This window comes from Lagenorhynchus albirostris, chromosome 18 (assembly GCF_949774975.1).
Source record: "Lagenorhynchus albirostris chromosome 18, mLagAlb1.1, whole genome shotgun sequence".
Classification (NCBI taxonomy): Eukaryota; Metazoa; Chordata; class Mammalia; order Artiodactyla; family Delphinidae; genus Lagenorhynchus; species Lagenorhynchus albirostris.
In genome coordinates, this window is record NC_083112.1 from 41,712,114 (window position 1) to 41,733,449 (window position 21,336).

Consider the following 21,336-nt stretch of genomic DNA (forward strand, 5'->3'; position numbering starts at 1 on the left):
ATTCATAGTAGGGGACTTTAAACCCCCACTTTCACCAATGGACAGATCATCCAAAAGGAAAATAAATAAGGAAACACAAGCTTTAAATGATACATTAAACAAGATGGACTTAATTGATATTTATAGGACATTCCATCCAAAAACAACAGAATACACATTTTTCTCAAGTGCTCATGGAACATTCTATAGGATAGATCATATCTTGGGTCACAAATCAAGCCTTGGTAAATTTAAGAAGATTGAAACTGTATCAAATATATTTTCTGACCACAACCATATGAGACTAGATATCAATTACAGGAAAAGATCTGTAAACAATAAAAACACATGGAAGCTAAACAATACACTACTCAATAGCGAAGTCATCACTGAAGAAATAATAGAAAAAAGCAAAAAAATACCTAGAAACAAATGACAATGGAGACACAATGACCCAAATTCTATGGGATTCAGCAAAAGCAGTTCTAAGACGGAAGTTTAAAGCAATACAATCCTACATTTAGAAACAGGAAACATCTCAAATAAACAACCTAACCTTGCACCTAAAGCACTTAGAGAAAGAAGAACAAAAAAAAACCCCAAGTTAGAAGAAAGATAGAAATCGTAAAGATCAGATCAGAAATAAATGAAAAAGAAATGAAGGAAATGATAGCAAAGATCAATTAAACTAAAAGCTGGTCCTTTGAGAACATAAACAAAATTGATAAACCATTAGCCAGACTCATCAAGAAAAAAAGGGAGAAGACTCAAATCAATAGAATTAGAAATGAAAAAGGAGAAGTAACAACTGACACTGCAGAAATACAAAACATCATGAGAGATTACTACAAACAACTCTATGCCAATAAAATGGACAACCTGGAAGAAAGGGACAAATTCTGAGAAATGCACAACCTGCCGAGGCTGAATCAGGAAGAAATAGAAAATATAAACAGACCAATCACAAGCACTGAAACTGAAACTGTGATTAAAAATCTTCCAACAAATGCCTAGGAGCAGATAGCTTCACAGGTGAATTCTGTCAAACATTTAGAGAAGAGCTAACACCTATCCTTCTCAAACACTTCCAAAATATAGCAGAGGGAGGAACACTCCCAAACTCATACAATGAGGCCACCATCACCCTGATACCAAAATCAGAAAATGTCACAAAGAAAGAAAACTACAGGCCAATATCACTAATGAACATAGATGCAAAAATCCTCAACAAAATACTAGCAAACAGTATCCATCATCACACCTAAAGGACCATACACCATGATCAAGTAGGGTTTATTCCAGGAATACAAGGATTCTTCAATTTACACAAATCAATCAACATGATACACCATATTAACAAATTGAAGCAAAAAAAATATGTTCATCTCAATAGATGCAGAGAAAACCTTCGAGAAAATGCAACACCATTTATGATAAAAATCTGGCAGAAAGTAGGCATAGAGGAAACTTTCCTCAATATAAGAAAGGTCATATAAGACAAACCCACAGCCAACATCATCCTCAATGGTGAAAAACTGATAGCATTTCCACGAAGATCAGGAACAAGACAAGGTTGCCCACTCTCACCACTCTTATTCAACATAGTTTTGGAAGTTTTAGCCACAGCAATCAGAGAAGAAAAGGAAATAAAAGGAATCCAAATCGTAAAAGAAGAAGTAAAGCTGTCACTGTTTGCAGATGACATGATACTATACATAGAGAATCCTAAAGATGCTACCAGAAAACTACTAGAGCTAATCAATGAATTTGGTAAAGTAGCAGGATACAAAATTTGGTAAAGTAGCAGGATACATTCCTATACACTAATGATGAAAATTCTGAAAGTGAAATTAAGAAAATACTCCCATTTACCTTTACAACAAAAAGAATAAAATATCTAGGAGTAAATTTACCTAAGGAGACAAAAGACCTGTTTGTAGAAATTTATAAGACACTGATGAAAGAAATTAAAGATGACACAAATAGTTGGAGAGATATTCCATGTTCTTGAATTGGAAGAATCAACATTGTGAAAATGAACCTACTACCCAAAGCAATCTACAGATTCAATGCAATCCCTATCAAACTACCACTGGCAATTTTCATAGAGCTAGAACAAAAATTTTCACAATTTGTATGGAAACACAAAAGAACCCAAATAGCCAAAGCAATCTTGAGAACGAAAAACAGAGCTGGAGGAATCAGGCTCCCTGACTTCAGACTATACTACAAAGCTACAGTAATCAAGACAGTATGGTACTGTCACAAAAACAGAAATATAGATGAATGGAATAGGATAGAAAGCCCAGAGATAAACCCACACACATATGGTCACCTTATCTTTGGTAAAGGAGGCAGGAATGTACAGTGCGGAAAGGACAGCCTCTTCAATAAGTGGTGCTGGGAAAACTGGACAGGTACATGTAAAAGTATGAGATTAGAACACTTCCTAACACCATACACAAATATAAGCTCAAATTGGATTGAAGACCTACATGTAAGGCCAGAAACTATCAAACTCTTAGAGGAAATATAGGCAGAACACTCTATGACATAAATCACAGCAAGATCCTTTTTGACCCACCTTCCAGAGAAATGGAAATAAAAACAAAAATAAACAAATGGGACCTAATGAAACTTAAAAGCTTTTGCACAGCAAAGGAAACCATAAACAAGAACAAAAGACAGCCCTCAGAAAGGGAGAAAATATTTACAAATGAAACAACTGACAAAGGATTAATCTCCAAAATTTACAAGCAGCACATGCAGCTCAATAACAAAAGAACAAACAACCCAATCCAAAAATGGGTAAAACACCTCAATAGACATTTCTCCAAAGAAGATATAGAGATTGCCAACAAACACATGACAGAATGCTCAACATCATTAATCATTAGAGAAATGCAAATCAAAACTACAATGAGACATCATGTCACACAAGTCAGAATGGCCATCATCTAAAAATCTAGAAACAATAAATGCTAGAGAGGGTGTGGAGAAAAGGGAACACTCTTGCACTGCTGGTAGGAATGTGAATTGGTACAGCCACTATGGAGAACAGTATGGAGGTTCCTTAAAAAACTACAAATAGAACTACCATATGACCCATCAATCCCACTACTGTTCATATATCCTGAGGATACCATAATTCAAAAAGAGTGATGTACCAAAATGTTCATTGCAGCTCTATTTACAATAGCCAGGAGATGGAAGCAATGTAAGTGTCCATTATTAGATGAATGGATTAAGAGGATGTGGCACATATATACAATTGAATATTACTCAGCCATAAAAAGAAATGAAACTGATTTTTTTGTAGTGAGGTGGATGGACCTGGAATCTGTCATACAGAGTGAAGTAAGTCAGAAAGAGAAAGACAAATACTGTATGCTAACACATATATATGGAATCTAAGAAAGAAAAATGTCATGAATAACCTAGAGGTAAGATGGGAATAAATACGCAGACCTAATAGAGAATGGACTTGAGGATATGGGGAGGGGAAAGGGTAAGCTGTGGCAAAGTGAGAGAGTGTCATGGACATATATACACTACCAAACGTAAAATAGATAGCTAGTGGGAAGCAGCTGCATAGCACAGGGAGATCAGTTCAGTGCTTTGTGACCACCTAGAGGGGTGGGATATGGAGGGGGGGAGGAGGGATATGCAAGAGGGAAGAGATATGGGAACATATATATATGTATAACTGATTCACTTTGTTATAAAGCAGAAACTAATACACCATTGTAAAACAATTATACTCCAATAAAGATGTCAGAAAAAAAATTATCGTACCAGCACAAGAACAGATGCATAGTTCAAAGAACAGAATAGAGAGACCAGAAACATATGGTTAATTAATCCATGACAAAGGAGGCAAAAACATACATTGGGGAAATTAGAGTCTCTTCAATAAGTGGTGTTTAGAAAAATGGATAGGTATATGTAAAAGACTGGAATTTGAACACTTTCTTATACTATATAAAAAAATAAGCTCAAAGTGGGTTACAGACCTAAATGTAAGATCTGAAACCATAAAGCTCCTAGAATAAAGCATAGGCAGTAAGTTCTCCACTTAGTAATATTTTTTTTGGACACATCTCCTCAGGCAAGCGAAAAAAAAGTAAAATGTTTTTTAAAAAGGAATTACTTCAAAAACCTTTTGCACATTCAAGAAAATAAAGAGACCACCTACTGAAGGGGAAAAGATATTTGTAAACAATATACCTGATAAGGGATTAATATACAAAATATACAAAAACTCATACAACTCAACATAAAAAAAAAATTAGGCAGAGGACATGAACAGACATTTCTCTGAAAAAGATATACAGATTTCCAACAGGTACATGAAAAATACTCAAAATCGTTAATCATCAGGGAAATGAAAATAAAAACCACAGTGAGATATCAGTCACACCTGTCAGAATGGCTATCATAAAACACACAAGCAATAACAAATGCTGGAGAAAGTGTGGAGAAAAGGGAACCTTTATGCACTGCTGGTAGGAATATAAATTGGTACAGCCACTATGGAAAACAATATGGAGATTCATCTAATAAATAAAAATAGAACTACTTGTAATTCAGAAATTTCACTCCTGGATATTTATCCAAAGAACACTAAAGCTCTAATTCAAAAAACATTTGAACCTTAATCTTCATAACAGCACAATGAACAATTGCTAAGATATGGAAACAACCTAAGTGTCCATCAACAGATAAATGAATAAAAAATTTAATATTATTCAGCCATAAAAAATAATGAAATTTTGCCATTTGTGACAACATGGATGTACCTAGACAGTATTATGCTTAATGAAATACGTCAAATATAAATACTGTAATATTATTCCTTATATGTGAAATCTAAAAAAAATAAAACAAATGGATAAATTTAACAAAACAGAAGCACACTCACAGATACAGATAACAAGCTAGTGGTTACCAGAGGGGAGAGGGATAGTGGGAATGGCAAAATAGGTAAAGGAGATTAAGTGGTACAAACTACTAGGTATAAAATAAATGTTACAAGGATACAATGTCCAGAACAATGAATACGGTCAATATTTTACAACTACTTTGTATGGAGTATATTCTATAAAAAAATATTAAATTACTATGTTTTACACCTGAAACTAATATAATACTGTAAGTCAACTATATCTTATACTGTATAAATACTAAACAAAAGTAAGTATATAGTGTATGTTATATAACCATAGGTTAAATTTTGCCATGAATAATAATCTCTTAAGTATAAACCACTCAATTTTGCACACACATTTTTGAAGATTCAAATTGTGTTTAGGGTAGTCAGAAAACCCAACATACACCTTTGCCCAATTCACCTCAGAATAATCAAATCAATTGACAGTAAGCTAAAGTGTTCATTGTCAATGCAGGTCTCTACCTTGGTTAGGGGCAGGGCTGGGGCCCAAGCATTTGGAGCCACACTTCTGAGCTGGCTCTGATTCTCCCCAGTGTATGTGCCTGATGTCTATGGCAGTCTTTCCTGGTCAGAAGCAGAGTTGGGTTTGAGTGGTTGGAGCTGGACTTCTGAGCTGACTCCAGTTTTTCACTGGTGCCTGTGCAATGGCAATGTCAGTGTCTGCCTCAGGGAGCAGGAACAATGCAGAAGCATGAAGTTCTGGAACAGGAGCCTGGTGTGGACTGGGGAGACTGCTGGGGTGGTCCTGGCAGGCCTGCAGGAGCCCCATGTGGTTTTTAATCTTTTGCCTCTGCACTGGGGCTGGGATCAAGAAAGTCTTCTTGTACTCTTCAAGAACAGAGTCTTGGTTTCCCTATAGTCCTCCGGTAAACCCCACTGGTTTTCAACTGGCTAAGCGGGCTCATCTCCCTGAATCAGATAGTAAATATGGGGCTTGAACCCTTTGCTTCTCAGGGAGGATCCCCTAGCCTTTGATATCCTCTCTTCTTCTAAGTCACCAGCTAGGGGTGTGGGTCCCAAATAGATCTCTTCTCCTACCCTGCTACCAGACTCTGTGTAGCTCTTTGTGTACAAGCTTGCTTGTAGAAGAGCCCTTGGGCTAGTCCTCAGGTCATTCTCAGTGAGAACTGCTTTATATGTAGTTGTAGTTTTGATGTATTTGTCGGGGAGGTGAGCTCAGGGTCTTCCTTCTCCATTATCTTGATCCCAACTAAAGAAATACTTTAGTATGTGCATTTATCCCATTTATTTTGATAATTTCCGAAGTTATTAAATATTTATTTAGTCTGTTTTGAGTTCTTTCAATTTATCTTGATTGGATAGGTTCAACATTTCAATACCTCTATATATGTTATGCAACTATTTTTCTACTTTACATTTTCCAGATCTACCTCCCTATATTTTATAACTTACTAAAATGTGTTTATGTTCAATAATAAGCTTATATCTCTTATTTTTTCCTAAAATCCTTAGTTTACTCATACTGTTCATTCTTCAGTAATTTCCTCCATAAATACTCCTCGAGACCCCAATATCCAAACTATTCTTTTAATAATTATTCAAGAAGTGTATTATGAGTTATCTTGAATTATTTTATTAATTTAATTTAATTTTTTAAAAAAATTAGATGCTATAAAATATTTTTTCATTATAGATCACAATGTTATATTGGTAAGTGCTATATGCAACTATTCTGTGGAGGAAGAAGGGAAATGAGATTAAGGAATGTAAATAAAGGAAAATAAATGATAAATTAGCTAAGTGATTAAGTAAATAATTTGAGGGGTTTTGCATGGAGCATGTTGGTAATGTGGCATAAACTGAAAATAAAGATTCACTCAAACTTCTGACCTTAGTTTCAAAAAGCAAAGCAAAGCTTATGAAAAAGTAATAAAATTTAAATACATATGGATGTTTTTGCTTTCCAAAAAACAGGAGAAGGAATACTGAAAACATAATTACTTTTTAAGTGTTCTCTTATTCATAAGAATTTTTAAAGCCTAAATATTCAAGCAAAGTTTAGGATTTATCTTTTTTTCTGTATTATTTTAAGAAATGTATCACCATATATGGCTTGAGAAAAAACACTTACAGAACATTTCTTACCTTGGTATAGATTAGAATTGCTAGAGCACTGAGAAAGAAGAAAATGACCTAAGTATATGTATGGGACAGGAACTGAGACGAGAGTTCCTGATGCAAGGGAAAATAAGATACAACCTTATCCCAAAAATTTATATCAAGAGGAATATACATAAATGAACAAAGTAGATTCATTAAAAATAATACTACATTGAAATCACAATGAATAAAATGTAAAGAATTGCTTTCTTTGTTTCCTAGCATCTGTATAAAATACATGTATAAAGATTGAATGAATAAATTTAGGACTCTGTAAAATTCCCTCTAAGGTTGAGAAACTGTTTTTCTCTTTTACTACTTTAAACCTAGTGCTTAACATATATTATATGTTAACATTATATGTTATATTATATGTTAACATATTTATATGTTGATTAACTAAGTCAAAATTTTCCCAGATAATGAGATACTGAATATGCTAGTCAAATTAGTAGCAGTTTAGGTTCTAATTAAAGATGACTTAACTCAATGTGTAACTTTTATTAGGCATAACATAATTCTAAAATAAGAGACAAAGATTGCCTGAAAAGACCCCAGGAATCAAAGAACACATATCTTTAACCCTCACGTGAGGAGGGTTTGAAATGTTTAAACAGCTATTTCTAGTTCTTATTTCAGAGATTTTCTTTTCCTCTTGGAAGATTTTTTTCCAAATTTTATACAAATTGGACTCTTTTTTCTCTATTTCATATGACAGACACAACTATGAAAACTCTATTCTGGGGTAGAGATGAAAGAGTTTTAAAAATGGAGCTCCTAAAGCCCCAGAGACACAATATAGATAGAGGTAATTCCCAGGAAAAAAAAATGGCAACCATAGCAACTGTACAGAGCACACTAAAGGCAGTACATATCCTTGAAGATCAGACTTGTTCAAACTAAGCAGTATCTGAAAGGAATTGTGCTACTTATAGCTACAAAATATAATTTCATAAAACTCTGCCCTTAATGTGTGAATTTGTTAAAAGATATGATCATAATTAGATTTAAAAACTTTGACACAAGAAGAAATTATATTTTTATATATTTAAACTTATATGAGATTGCTTAAAATTCTATTAGAAAAAACATAAACATATAAAAGTAATTTAAGATGGTAAAGGAAGACACATTTACATAGCATTTGACTCATTAAAAAGAACAGAAAGTAATTCAAATTGATAAATGTATTATATGCTGTTTGTAAATTTAGATGCATAACTCTCTCTAGATTATAACAGGAAAAGGAGGAAACGCTAAATGGGATAATGTGAGTAAGGTTTAATTGCAATTTTAATATTTACAAAGATGTAGTTTTTAATGGAAACAACAAGACTACTGCAGTAACTCAGGGCTGCTAGTAGGAAATCATTACCATCCCTAGGCCTGGAGGAGATAGAAAGGGGGCTAATCACATCAGAGACCAGATATCATGACCTAACAAACATATATCATAAAAGTCTGAAGGACAGAACATTGAATAAGGTCAGCAATCTTGAGATCAATATGATTTGAGTCAAGAATTGAATTCAGAAGCCTAAAGCAACTTTGTCAGAAGTTAGACAAAGAAATACTCTCATCTTTCTTTCACAATTTTTTAATGAGGTTTCCCATTGTCTGAACCTAGTTGAAACCCAGTGGTATAGAGCACTGCTGATGAAATAATACAGGTCATCTATCTTGGCCAAAGAGAAAGGCAGAGACAGATAATTAGGAAAAATAGAGTGATATAGAAAATATAGTCAGATCAAGCAACCACACTTAGAATAATTTTTAAGTTAATATTCACATAGTTTATTTCACAATATGTGCTGACATTCTTTTATTTAGAGTTTTCTCTGTTTGTTTAATTGAGGAAGTCATATGTTAAAATATTCCCTCAGGTCCAAATGATGACTGCATTCAGGACACCAGTACTCCTATTAAAAAATTGTATCCAATGTCACTTTTTCTACTCTGGAAGTGCTTTTTCCTGGGTTCTCCAGAAGCAGACTCTGAGATGACAATTTGTTGACAAATCGTTCACTAAGGAAGTGTACCCACAGAAGAAATGGGGAAGACAGTAGGAGAAGCAGGCAGATTAGGAAAATAACCCAACCCAGGCTGTACTTTCTGCAGAGGGCTCAAGCCTCAGCCTGATCCTGTAGGGAGCTCTAGAGTATATATATATACACACACACACACACACACACAAAACCACATATATAGGTATGGGTGTGTGTTTGTACAGAACAATTATATGTACATATATATAATATACAAATTTTGACCATGCTATATAAGATTTGTATAATCTGCTTTATTCATTTTAAACGAAATTCTATAATTTTATTATAACTTTAATAATTATTTGCTTAAAAAAGGACAACAGTTCAAATATAAGGGCCAAAATTTTGACTGTTTACTTAGGACAGATTCTTGAAATATCCTTGATCAAAGGAAATATTTTTCTAAGGGCTTCTGGTGCTTTATTCACAGAAAGTTTTCTATCCTACACAACAGTGTATGAGACTCATTCTTCCACTGCAGCTTTTCAGCACTAACTATCTGTTTGTGTTTTTCTTAATATTTCCTTATTTTACATATACAGAAAAAAATGATATGTCACAATTTAAATATGCAAATCTTTTATTTCTTGGACACTGGAACCATACTTTTGTTATTAGCAATTTGTATTTCTTCGTTTAAGTTCTCAGACAATTTTTCTACTGCTATGTTAGTGTGTTTCCTTCCTTTAGTCATTACGTCTCATATAATAAGGATAGTAATACATTAATCCTGTATCAGTCATATTTACTACATGCATGTTTTTACAAATATTCCATACTGTTACACTCTATAAATATTGTCACTAATATAAAAGTTTTTCCTATTAGTCAAAAGTTTATAAAACATACATTAAGAGTCTCCAGGAGTGCTGTAATTTGTTGTGACATCTAGCTGTCCAGGAACCACTTTTAATTCATATTCACTTGAACTCTGTACATTCTATCCACAGTTACCAGGGTCAGTTTACGAGTTTGTTCCAAAGTCACTTAATTTCACTCCACATGTATATGCCCAATTTTTTTCCTTAAAAATCCTTAAGGACAGCTAGAGTCAGACCAATATAAAAAAATGTTCTCCTAGAACTAGCAAGAGGTTAAAAAGTTTCTCATGGAACTAGCAAGAGATTAGAAACTTTGTTTGGTTTTTTGACGACAAAATAGATCGTTTCTCCATTTCATGAATACAAGTAATGGCAAGTACTTTCATGAATCCTTGTCCTATAAGAAAAAGCAAGAAATTTGCCTTAGAGAGGTCAATTATTTTAATGTCTTTTTAACGTTCATTTTGTGGCTCCATATGTGCTGGATTAATTTGCACAAGAGCTATGTAGGGAAATGATACAAAACAGGCTGTTCTCTCTAATGTGAGTAAGCATAGAATAAAATACTTATAATTTAGTAATTTCTTGAATGATTTCAAATTTTATCTCTTTTGAGTGAAAATACTGCAAAGTATAAGATATTATTAATATACACTGATGAACTTTTGTCTCATTTATTTCTCAAAGCTCAGCATTAAGTTTTCTTTTGTTCTTCTGTTTCTTTCATATTTGTGGTTGTACAAGGATGTTTTGTTCTGTTTCTTTATCTTTCATATAGGTTAGATGTAATAAATTTCCCACTTGTCTTAATTAGAAAACTAAGACTATATATATAGTCTAAGATTTTATATATATATATACACACACAAATATATATATATATATATATATATATATATATATATGCTCTTGTGTACTAGCACCAGTATTCAAAATCCATCAGGCGTATATGATATATGTCACAGAATCACAAGAATTCAGCTAGATGTAAAGTTATAGCTATTTAGTGCAGCTCACTCCTCTAAAAAAATGAAAGGTTTCATAAGTCCATTGCATAAATTCTATGAACTATTGCTCTGCTATATAAAAAAACAGTAATCAATGTTCAGTGACCACTTTCTATATCAATGGGTGTTCTTTTTTATCCAGTTTCATTGAGATATAATTGACATAAAACACTGTGTAAGTTTAAGGTGTAGAATATAATGATATGACTTACATATATCATGAAATGATTATGACAATAAGTTTAGTAAAAATTGATCATCACTTATAGATACAAAATTAAAGAAATAGAAAAAAAATTTTTACTTGTGATGAGAACTCTTAGAATTTACTCTTAATAACTTCAATATATAACATAGAGCAGTGTTCATTATATTTATCATGTTGTACCTTACATCCTTACTACTTATAACTGGAGGTTTATACCTTTTGACAGCTTTCATCTAAGTCCCCTTCCCCTCAACCCTCCACCCCTACCTCTGGTAACCATATATCTCATCTCTTTTTTCCATGAGTTTGTTTGTTCTCATTTGTGAGAATTTAAAGCAGCTCTTCCTTGGTTAAGCACAATGGAAGATAATTAAGAGCATAATGGGCATTTCATAAAATCATTAGGAAGGTTGGGAACTATGCCAGATACTAAGCAGCAAGAAAAGTACCCCAAACCTTATTTTAATGACCAGTACAAACATACAGGTAGAAATGGTTAAAACCAGGATTTCACATAAAATACCCCAAACCGTTTTTGGTAATGGATCTTCTCCTTTGTTCCAGCTCTCTCTACCAAATCTTGAAAAAGAGCTCTCCTTGTTTCTTGAATTTATCTGCCAACATCTGAGCCCATGTTGACATGATGAGTCTGATTGCCAGATTCTGGGTCACATAGGTGTATCCTACTTGAAATGGAGACTTGAGAAAAGAGCAACCAACACTCAAACCCTGTGGTGGAGGCAGCACTTGCTGCTAGTTAACAATCATAACATAGAAGAATGTCTAAAACATAAAATGTAGGCCTGACTGGTAAAAAAGTACCGATAAAAAGTCAAACACTTGGGCTTCCTTGGTGGCGCAGTGGTTGAGAATCTGCCTGCTAATGCAGGGGACATGGGTTTGAGCCCTGGTCTGGGAAGATCCCACATGCCGTGGAGCAACTAGATCTGTGAGCCACAACTACTGAGCCTGCATGTCTGAAGCCTGTGCTCCTCAACAAGAGAGGCCGCAACAGTGAGAGGCCCGCACACCGTGATGAAGAGTGGCCCCCACTTGCCGCAACTGGAGAAAGCCCTCACACAGAAACGAAGACCTAACACAGCCAAAAGTAAATAAATAAATAAATATTTTAAAAAAGTCAAACATTCATTAAAATGTCCTTGTGCCAGGCATTGTGCTCAGATATTTGTAAGAAATTCCCAATTTTCTTTTCTGTATGTGAGAAGATTATTTAGCTAGAGAAAAGCTAAATAATTTGTCCAATGTCACAAGGTTAATAACTCCACCAATATTCAAACAAAGATTTCCCAAATCATGGGGTGTAAAATCTCTCTTTAGCTACATTCTTGAAAAACAAAAAACAAAAAAACACAAAGACATCATTAAGTGCCTTATAATTTTTCTTAAGAACAATATATATTTGAAAAAAATTCAGATTTTGATTGTGCTTCCAATCATTTCCACATTCATTCTGAGCATTCAAATATATATGGAAATTGTGAGGGTAGCATTCACTTAACCAGTATTATTCAACATAGTTTTGGAAGTTTAGCCACAGCAATCAGAGAAGAAAAAGAAATGAAAGGAATCCAAATCAGAAAAGAGGTAAAGCTGTCACTGTTTGCAGATGACATGATACTATACAAAGAGAATCATAAAGATGCTACCAGAAAACTACTAGAGCTAATCAATGAATTTGGTAAAGTAGCATGATGCAAAATTAATGCACAGAAATCTCTTGCATTCCTACACACTAATGATGAAAATTCTGAAAGAGAAATTAAGGAAACACTCCCATTTACCATTGCAACAAAAAGAATAAAATACCTAGGAATAAACCTACTTAAGGAGACAAAAGACTTTTATGCAGAAAACTATAAGACACTGATGAAAGAAATTAAAGATGATACAAACAGACAGAGAGATATACCGTATGCTTAGATTGGAAGAAGCAACATTGTGAAAATGATTCTACTACCCAAAACAATCTACATATTCAATGCAATCTCTATCAAACTACCAATGGCATTTTTCATGGAACTAGAACAAAAAATTTCACAATTTGTATGGAAACACAAAAGAGCCCGAATAGCCAAAGCAATCTTGAGAACAAAAAACAGATCTGGAGGAATCAGGCTCCCTGACTTCAGACTATACTACAAATCTACAGTCATCAAGACAGTATGGTACTGGCCCAAAAACAGAAATATAGATCACTGGAACAGGATAGAAAGCCCAGAGATAAACCCATGCACATATGGTCACCTTATTTTTGATAAGGAGGCAGGAATATACAACAGAGAAAAGACAGCCTCTTCAATAAGTGGTGCTGGGAAAACTGGACAGGTACATGTAAAAGAATGAAATTAGAACACTCCTTAACACCATACACAAAAATACACTCAAAATAGATTAAGGACCTAAATGTAAGGCCACACACTATAAAACTCTTATAGAAAAACATAGGCAGAACACTCTATAACATAAACCACAGCAAGATCCTTTTTGACCCCCCTCCTAGAGAAATGGAAATAAAAACAAGAATAAACAAATGGGACCTAATGAAATTTAAAAGCTTTTTCAAAGCAAAGGAAGCTACAAACAAGACAAAAAGACAACCCTCAGATGGGAGAAAATATTTGCAAATGAAGCAACTGACAAAGGATTAATCTCCAAAATTTATAAGCAGCTCATACAGCTCAATAACAAAAAAAACAAACAACCCAATCCAAAAATGGGCAGAAGACCTAAGTAGACATTTCTCCAAAGAAGATATACAGATTGCCAACAAACACATGAAAGGATGCTCAAAATCACTAATCATTAGAGAAATTCAGATCAAAACTACAATGAATGGATAAAGAAGATGTGGCACATATATACAATGGAATATTACTCAGCCATAAAAAGAAATGAAATTGAGCTATTTGTAATGAGGTGGATAAACCTAGAGTCTGTCATACAGAGTGAAGTAACTCAGAAAGAGAAAGACAAATACCGTATGCTAACACAGATGTATGGAATTTAAGAAAAAAAAATGTCATGAAGAACCTAGGGGTAAGACAGGGATAAAGACACAGACCTACTGGAGAACGGACTTGAGGATATGGGGAGGGGGAAGGGTGAGCTGTGACAGGGCGAGAGAGAGGCATGGACATATGTACACTAACAAACGTAAGATAGATAGCTAGTGGGAAGCAGCCACATGGCACAGGGATATCGGCTCGGTGCTTTGTGACTGCCTGGAGGGGTGGGATAGGGAGGATGGAAGAGAGGGAGACACAAGAGAGAAGAGATATTGGAACATATGTATATGTATAACTGATTCACTTTGTTATAAAGCAGAAACTAACACACCATTGTAAAGCAATTATACTCTAATAAAGATGTAAAAGAAAAAAAAAAAGAGTCATGTACCACAATGTTCATTGCAGCTCTATTTACAATAACCAGGACATGGAAGCAACCTAAGTGCCCAGTGAGAGATGAATGGATAAAGAAGGTGTGGCACATATATACAATGGAATGTTAGCCATAAAAAGAAGTGAAATTGAGTTATTTGTAGTGAGGTGAATGGACCTAGAGTCTGTCATACAGAGTGAAATAAGTCAGAAATAGAAAAACAAATACCATAAGCTAACACATATATATGGAATCTAAAAAAAAAAAGAGTTCTGAAGAGCCTAGGGGCAGGACAGGAATAAAGATGCAAATGTAGAGAATTGGATTGAGGACATGGGGATGGGGAAGTGTAAGCTGGGATGAAGCAAGAGAGTAGCACTGACATATATACACTACCAAATGTAAAATAGATAGCTAGTGGGAAGCAGCTGCATAACACAGGAGATCAGCTTGGTGCTTTGTGACCACCTACAGGGGTGGGATAGGGAGGATTGGAAAGGGACACAAGAGGGAGGAGATATGTATATCTGATTCACTTTGTTATCAAGCAGAAACTAACAAACCATTGTTAAGCAAATGTACCCCATTAAAAATTTTTTAAACATTAAAATAAAAAGTTAAAAAGTGATTGAGTTCATATTGGAAGTTTTTCCCTTAATGAGTGGCATCAGCAGAGATAATTTTTTTAAGAAATAAAATGTTCATTTTACTACAAATACAAAAACTTTAGGCTTGTAAAACCATATTCTTCTAGTACAAGTGCAGTAAGTTAAATATGTTAAATAATTCCTTTACTAATTACTGTTCAGCTCTATAAGGAAGTTCATCAAATATTCAAACACATTTGCCCCCTCCCAAAATGATAAAAAAAATATATAATATATCCCAGAAGCTATAAGAACAATGTAATTAAGAGCTCACTTATATTTTAATGAGAATGTATTAGATCTCCAAATACAAGATTAGGGTTAAGTGATGCAAAATTGGCTTAATAAAATGCAGTAATTTTAACGATAGACATGACATTGGTCTATATATTTTTTACATCAATCTCTTTAACTGGATACTCTTCCCTCTCCTTATTATGAGGGTACATTACAAGCAAGTATGCAAGAGATGAAAAGTGAAAATTTATGTTAAAGGTAATGATCTTTGAAAATTTTTTTCTCTAATGAGAACTTTGTTTCTCAGTAGATTTCAAGAGATTATTGGTTTTGGAAATCGATTATATCAACTAAAGAGGTAATGAAAATTATTAGGGCTGAATAAAATAAAACAGCAAATTTATAATGCACAGTAGCATTTTCCACGTCTCTAGCTTGCCATACAATTTTAAAGCCTTTTTTAAAAACACAGATATGAAAGTTGCTCTATGTAGGCTAAGATATTTCTGTATAACACAGAGTTTACATATGTAGCAAGAAATAATATTATTTTGAATGTATTTTTTGAATACAAATATTTCAAAATATGAAATTTAGGATGATATTATATAATACAAAAGAGAAAGTAATCTCCATCTGCTTGATATACAGTAATTAATTAATTTACATGTTAAATATATTAAAATAATTTGACTCAGAACAAGTTTGTATAATATTCTCTCTCTCTCTCTCTCTCTCTATATATATATATATATATATATTTAAAAATATATGTATATAATTATAAATTTAAATATATATATTTTTAAAAACCTCCCAGTATTATTTCTGGATGATTTGTTTGACAAACTAGACCAATTCTTTAACATTTTATTTTTCTCATACATTCTTGTCTGTTTCAGTTTTTGTATTCTCAAGCCTTAGATCTGTTCCATATACACAAGAGGAACTCAATTAAAATTTGTTAAATAGCCATGTCAAGGAATGATATATATTCACACTTAAAGATGAATTACAGAAGCTTTAATTGTATAAGATTAAATGATTAACTCCACGAACTTCTTGAAACATGTAAATATGTATTATATTAATGTATTAGAAAATGAATGGATTATACTTATAAAACTAATATTTTAAAAGCTTAGTTTGGTCATTTTTAACCACTAAGTGGAAACCAGTTATTAATAAAATTCTTGATAAAACTTTACAAAGTATTTTTCTTTAGGGAATGTAAATATATAAAAACAAATCCAATAAACCTTTTGTTTAATTAAAAACGTTGAAATATCTACTTCATATAGCTCCCCTGATCTCAATTATTTTCTTTCCTGACCATTTCTCATTAATGAACCCTATTATAAAATACTTTTAAAAGAGCTCATTCATTTGTATTTGGTAATTTCAAGTGCCAATTATAGATGTGTACAGTGTATGAAACTGACTAATACACAGGTGAACTGTGAATTTGGAAATGCTGATATGATATATTCCTAGAGTTTTAATTATGTTAATATCAAAATTGTCCTACTGAAATAAGAAAAAATGGTGAGATCACTAAAAATAAATATGACGCTATTTAAAATACTATCTTATTCATCTAAGAGGACATATAGGCATGGGCATAGACATAGTCTTAATTGTATTCATCTATTAGTATAGAAAAATAATGCAAAAATAACATCAAATATCTAATTATGATATTTTTGTAGTGGATTGTAAATTGCAGGATAGAAAATTAATACATAGAACTCTGTTGCATTTTTATACAATAGCAACAAAATGTCAGAAAGAGAAACTAAGGAAACAATCCCATTTAGCATTGCATCCAAAAGAATAAAATACCTAGGAATAAACCTAACTAAGGATGCAAAAACCTGTACTCCAGAAACTATTATATAAGACCCTGGTGAAAGAAATTGAAAATGACACAAACAGGTTGGACAAGTATGTTCTGATCTTGGATTGGAAGAATCAATATTGCCAAAATAACTATACTACCCAAGGCAATCTATAGATTCAGTGCAATTCCTATAAAATTACCAATGGCATTTTTCACAGAACTAGAACAAAAAAATTTAAATTTGTATGGAAACACAAAATACCTCGAATAGCCAAAGCAAACTTGAGAAAGAAAAATGCAGCTGGAGGAATCAGGCTCCCTGGCTTCAGACTATACTGCAAAGCTACAGTAATGAAAGTAGTACAGGACTGACAGAAAAACAGAAATCAATGGAATAGGATAGAAAGCCAAGAAATAAACTCACAGATATATGGTCAATTAATCTATGACAAAGGAGGCAAGGCTATACAATGGAGAAAAGGAAGTCTATTCAATAAGTGGTGCTGGGAAAACTGGACAGCTACATGTAAAAGAATAAGATTAAATTATTTTCTAACACGATACACAAAATTAAACTCCAAATGGATTAAAGAACTAAATGTAAGACAGAATACTATAAATGTCCCAGAGGAAAACATAGGCAGAGCACGCCTTGACATTAATTGCAGCAAGATCTTTTTGGTTTGCTCTCCTATAGTAATGGAAATTTTAAAAATAAACTAATGGGATCTAATTAAACTTAAAATCTTTTGCATAACAAAGGAAACCATAGACAAATCAAAAAGATAACCTACAGAATGGGAGAAAATATTTGCAAATGATGTGACCAACAAGGGATTAATTTCCAAAATATACAAACAGCTCATACAGCTTAGTACCAAACAAACAACACAATCAACAATTGTGCAGAGGAGCTAAAGGGACATTTCTCCAAAGGGGACATACAGATGGACAAGGGGCACATGAGAAGATGCTCAACAACACTAATTATTAGAGAAATGCTAATCAAAACTACAATGAGGTATCACCTCATACCAGTCAGAATGACCATCATCAAAAAGTCTACAAGTATTAAATGCTGGAGAGGGCATGGAGAAAAAGGAACCCCCTACACTGTTGGTGGGAATCTAAATTGGTACAGCCACTATGGAGAACAATATAAAGTTTCCTTAAAAATACTAAAAATAGGGCTTCCCTGGTGGTATGTGGTTGAGAGTCCGCCTGCCGATGCAGGGGACACAGGTTCGTGCCCCAGTCCGGGAGGATCCCACATGCCACTGAGCAGCTGGACCTGTGGGTCATGGGCACTGATCCTGCGTGTCCGGAGACTGTGTGCTGCAACAGGAGAGGCCACAACAGTGAGAGGTCCATGTACCGCAAAAAAAAAATAAATTAATTAAATAAAAATAAATAAATAAATACTAAAAATAGAGCTACCACATGATCCTGCGATCCCAGTCCTGGGCAAATATCCAGAGAAAAACATAATTCAAAAAGATACATGCACCCCAATATTCATAGCATCACTATTTATAATAGCCAAGACATGAAAGCAATGAAAGCAACATATGTGTCCTTCAACAGATGAATGGATAAAGAAGATGTGGTATATATATATATATATATATATATATATATATATATATACACACACACACACACACACACACATATATATGTATATATGTTATTTGTTGCTTTTCCCTTGCTGCTTTTAATATTTTTTCTTTGTATTTAATTTTTGATAGGTTGATTAAAATGCGTCTTGGTGTGTTTCTCCTTCAGTTTATTGTGTATGAGACTCTCTGCACTTCCTGTACTTGACTAACTATTTATTTTCCCATGTTAGAGAAGTTTTCAGCTATAATATCTTCAAATATTTTCTCAGTCCCTCTCTTTTTCTCTTCTTCTTCTGGGACCCCTATAGTTTTTTTTTTTGTTGCTTTTTTGTTTTTTTGTGGTACACAGGCCTCTCACTGTTGTGGCCTCTCCCATTGTGGAGCACAGGCTCCAGACACACAGGCTCAGTGGCCACGGCTCATGGGAACAGCCTCTCCATGGCATGCGGGATCTTCCTGGACCCGGGCACGAACCTGTGTCCCCTGCATCGGCAGGCGGATTCTCAACCACTGCACCACCAGGGAAGCCCCTATAGTTTGAATGTTTGTGCGTTTAATGTTTTCCCAGAGTTCTCTGAGACTGTCCTCAATTCTTTTCATTCTTTTTTCTTTATTCTGTTCCATGGCAGTTATTTCCACCATTCTATCTTCCAGCTCTCTTATCCATTTTTCTGCCTCAGTTATTCCACTATTGATCCCTTCTAGAGAATTTTTAATTTTATTTGTTGTGTTGTTCATCATTGTTTGTTTGCTCTTTTGTTCTTCTAAGAGATTGTTAAATGTTTCTTCTATTTTCTCCATTCTATTTCCAAGATATTGGATCAACTTTACTATCATTACTCTGAATCCTTTTTCAGGTAGGTTGCCTCTTTCCTCTTCATTTATTTGGTCTGGTGGGTTTTTACATTGCTCCTTCATCTGCTGCATATTTCTCTGCCTTCTCATTTTGTTTAACTTACTGTGTTTGGGGTCTCCTTTTCACAGCCTGCAGGTTCATAGTTCCTGTTGTTTTTGGTGTCTGTCCCCAATGGGTGAGGTTGGTTCAGTGGCTTTTGTAGGCTTCCTGGTGAAGGGGACTGGTATATTTGTTCTGGTGGTTGGGTCAGGGCCACATAGAGTGGTGTGTTTTGGGGTGTCTGTGAAGTTAGTATGATTTTAGGCAGCCTTCTTCTAATGGGTAGTGTTGTGTTCCTGTCTTGCTAGCTGACTGGCATGGAGCATCCAGCACTGGAGCTTGCTGGCCGTTGAGTGGAGCTGGGTCTTTGTGTTGAGATGGAGACCTCTGGGAGAGCTCTTGTCAATTACTATTCCTTAGGGCCAGGAGTTTTCTGGTAGTCCAATGTCCTGGACGTGGCTCTCCCACCTCAGGGGCTCAGGCCCAACCCCTGTCCAGAGCACCAAGACCCCACAGGCCACATGGCATGGAAGAAAAGGAAAGAAAAAAAACGAAAAAGGAACAGACACACACAAAGAGACACACGCACACAAAAGAAAATGAACAGTCGAACTAAGCCCCAAGACAGGTGGTAAAATCAAAACCAAACAGACAAAAACACACAAAGAATAACACACACACACACACACACAAATAGAACACAAAAAAAGAAGAGCAACCAAACAAATAAGTGAACCCAAAATCAAAAACAAACATTAAAAACTAAACTAACAAAAAAAAGAACCAAAAACAAATCAAAAGCTGAAAGCAAACCCTAGGTAGCTCTCTGGGCCTGCTGTAGGCAATGTGGGGCCAGCTCAGACTCTGACCAGACCTAACTCCTGCTTATACTTGCCCCCAAAGTCCACAGTTTCACCCAAAGTACACAGCTTCAGTTGTGGGAACACTAGATGTCTATTCAGATATTCCACAGATGTAGGTAGGGTTTTCCAAGCATATTGCAGGGATTCAATCTGCTGTTCCATCAGCTGCATGGAGAGATTTCCGTTTCTCTGGCCACGTGGAGTTCAACTTTGGTTTTGGCCACTCCTCTACATGTGGACCACCCTCAGGCAACTGTTACCCACCCAGACAAGAGGGGGTGAATGCAGTGGCTGATTAGGGCTCACTTACTCACTCAGGCCAAGTGAGGGGGAGAGATATGGCAGTCACAGTTGGGATGTGTGACAAGTGCCTTGTGGTGGCACAGGCTGGCAGGAAGTTGCAACAGCCTGAGGCAAACCATTCACTCTTCTGGGGAAATTGGCCCTGGATCATGGGACCCTTGGCCGTGGTGGGTTGCTCATATTCCTGGGAAGGTGTGGGCAGTGACCTGAGCTTGCTCATAGGACCCTTGGTGGCAGTAGCGGTAGCTATAGCTGTTGCATCTGCCTCTGGAGTCCAAGATAGCAGCCATGACTTGTGCCCAACCCTGGAGCTGTGTAGGCAGTGCCCTGTTGTCTGTGAACACACAGAGAAAAAGCTCCTATGGTGGACCTGCACTTCTCCTCACACATCCTGC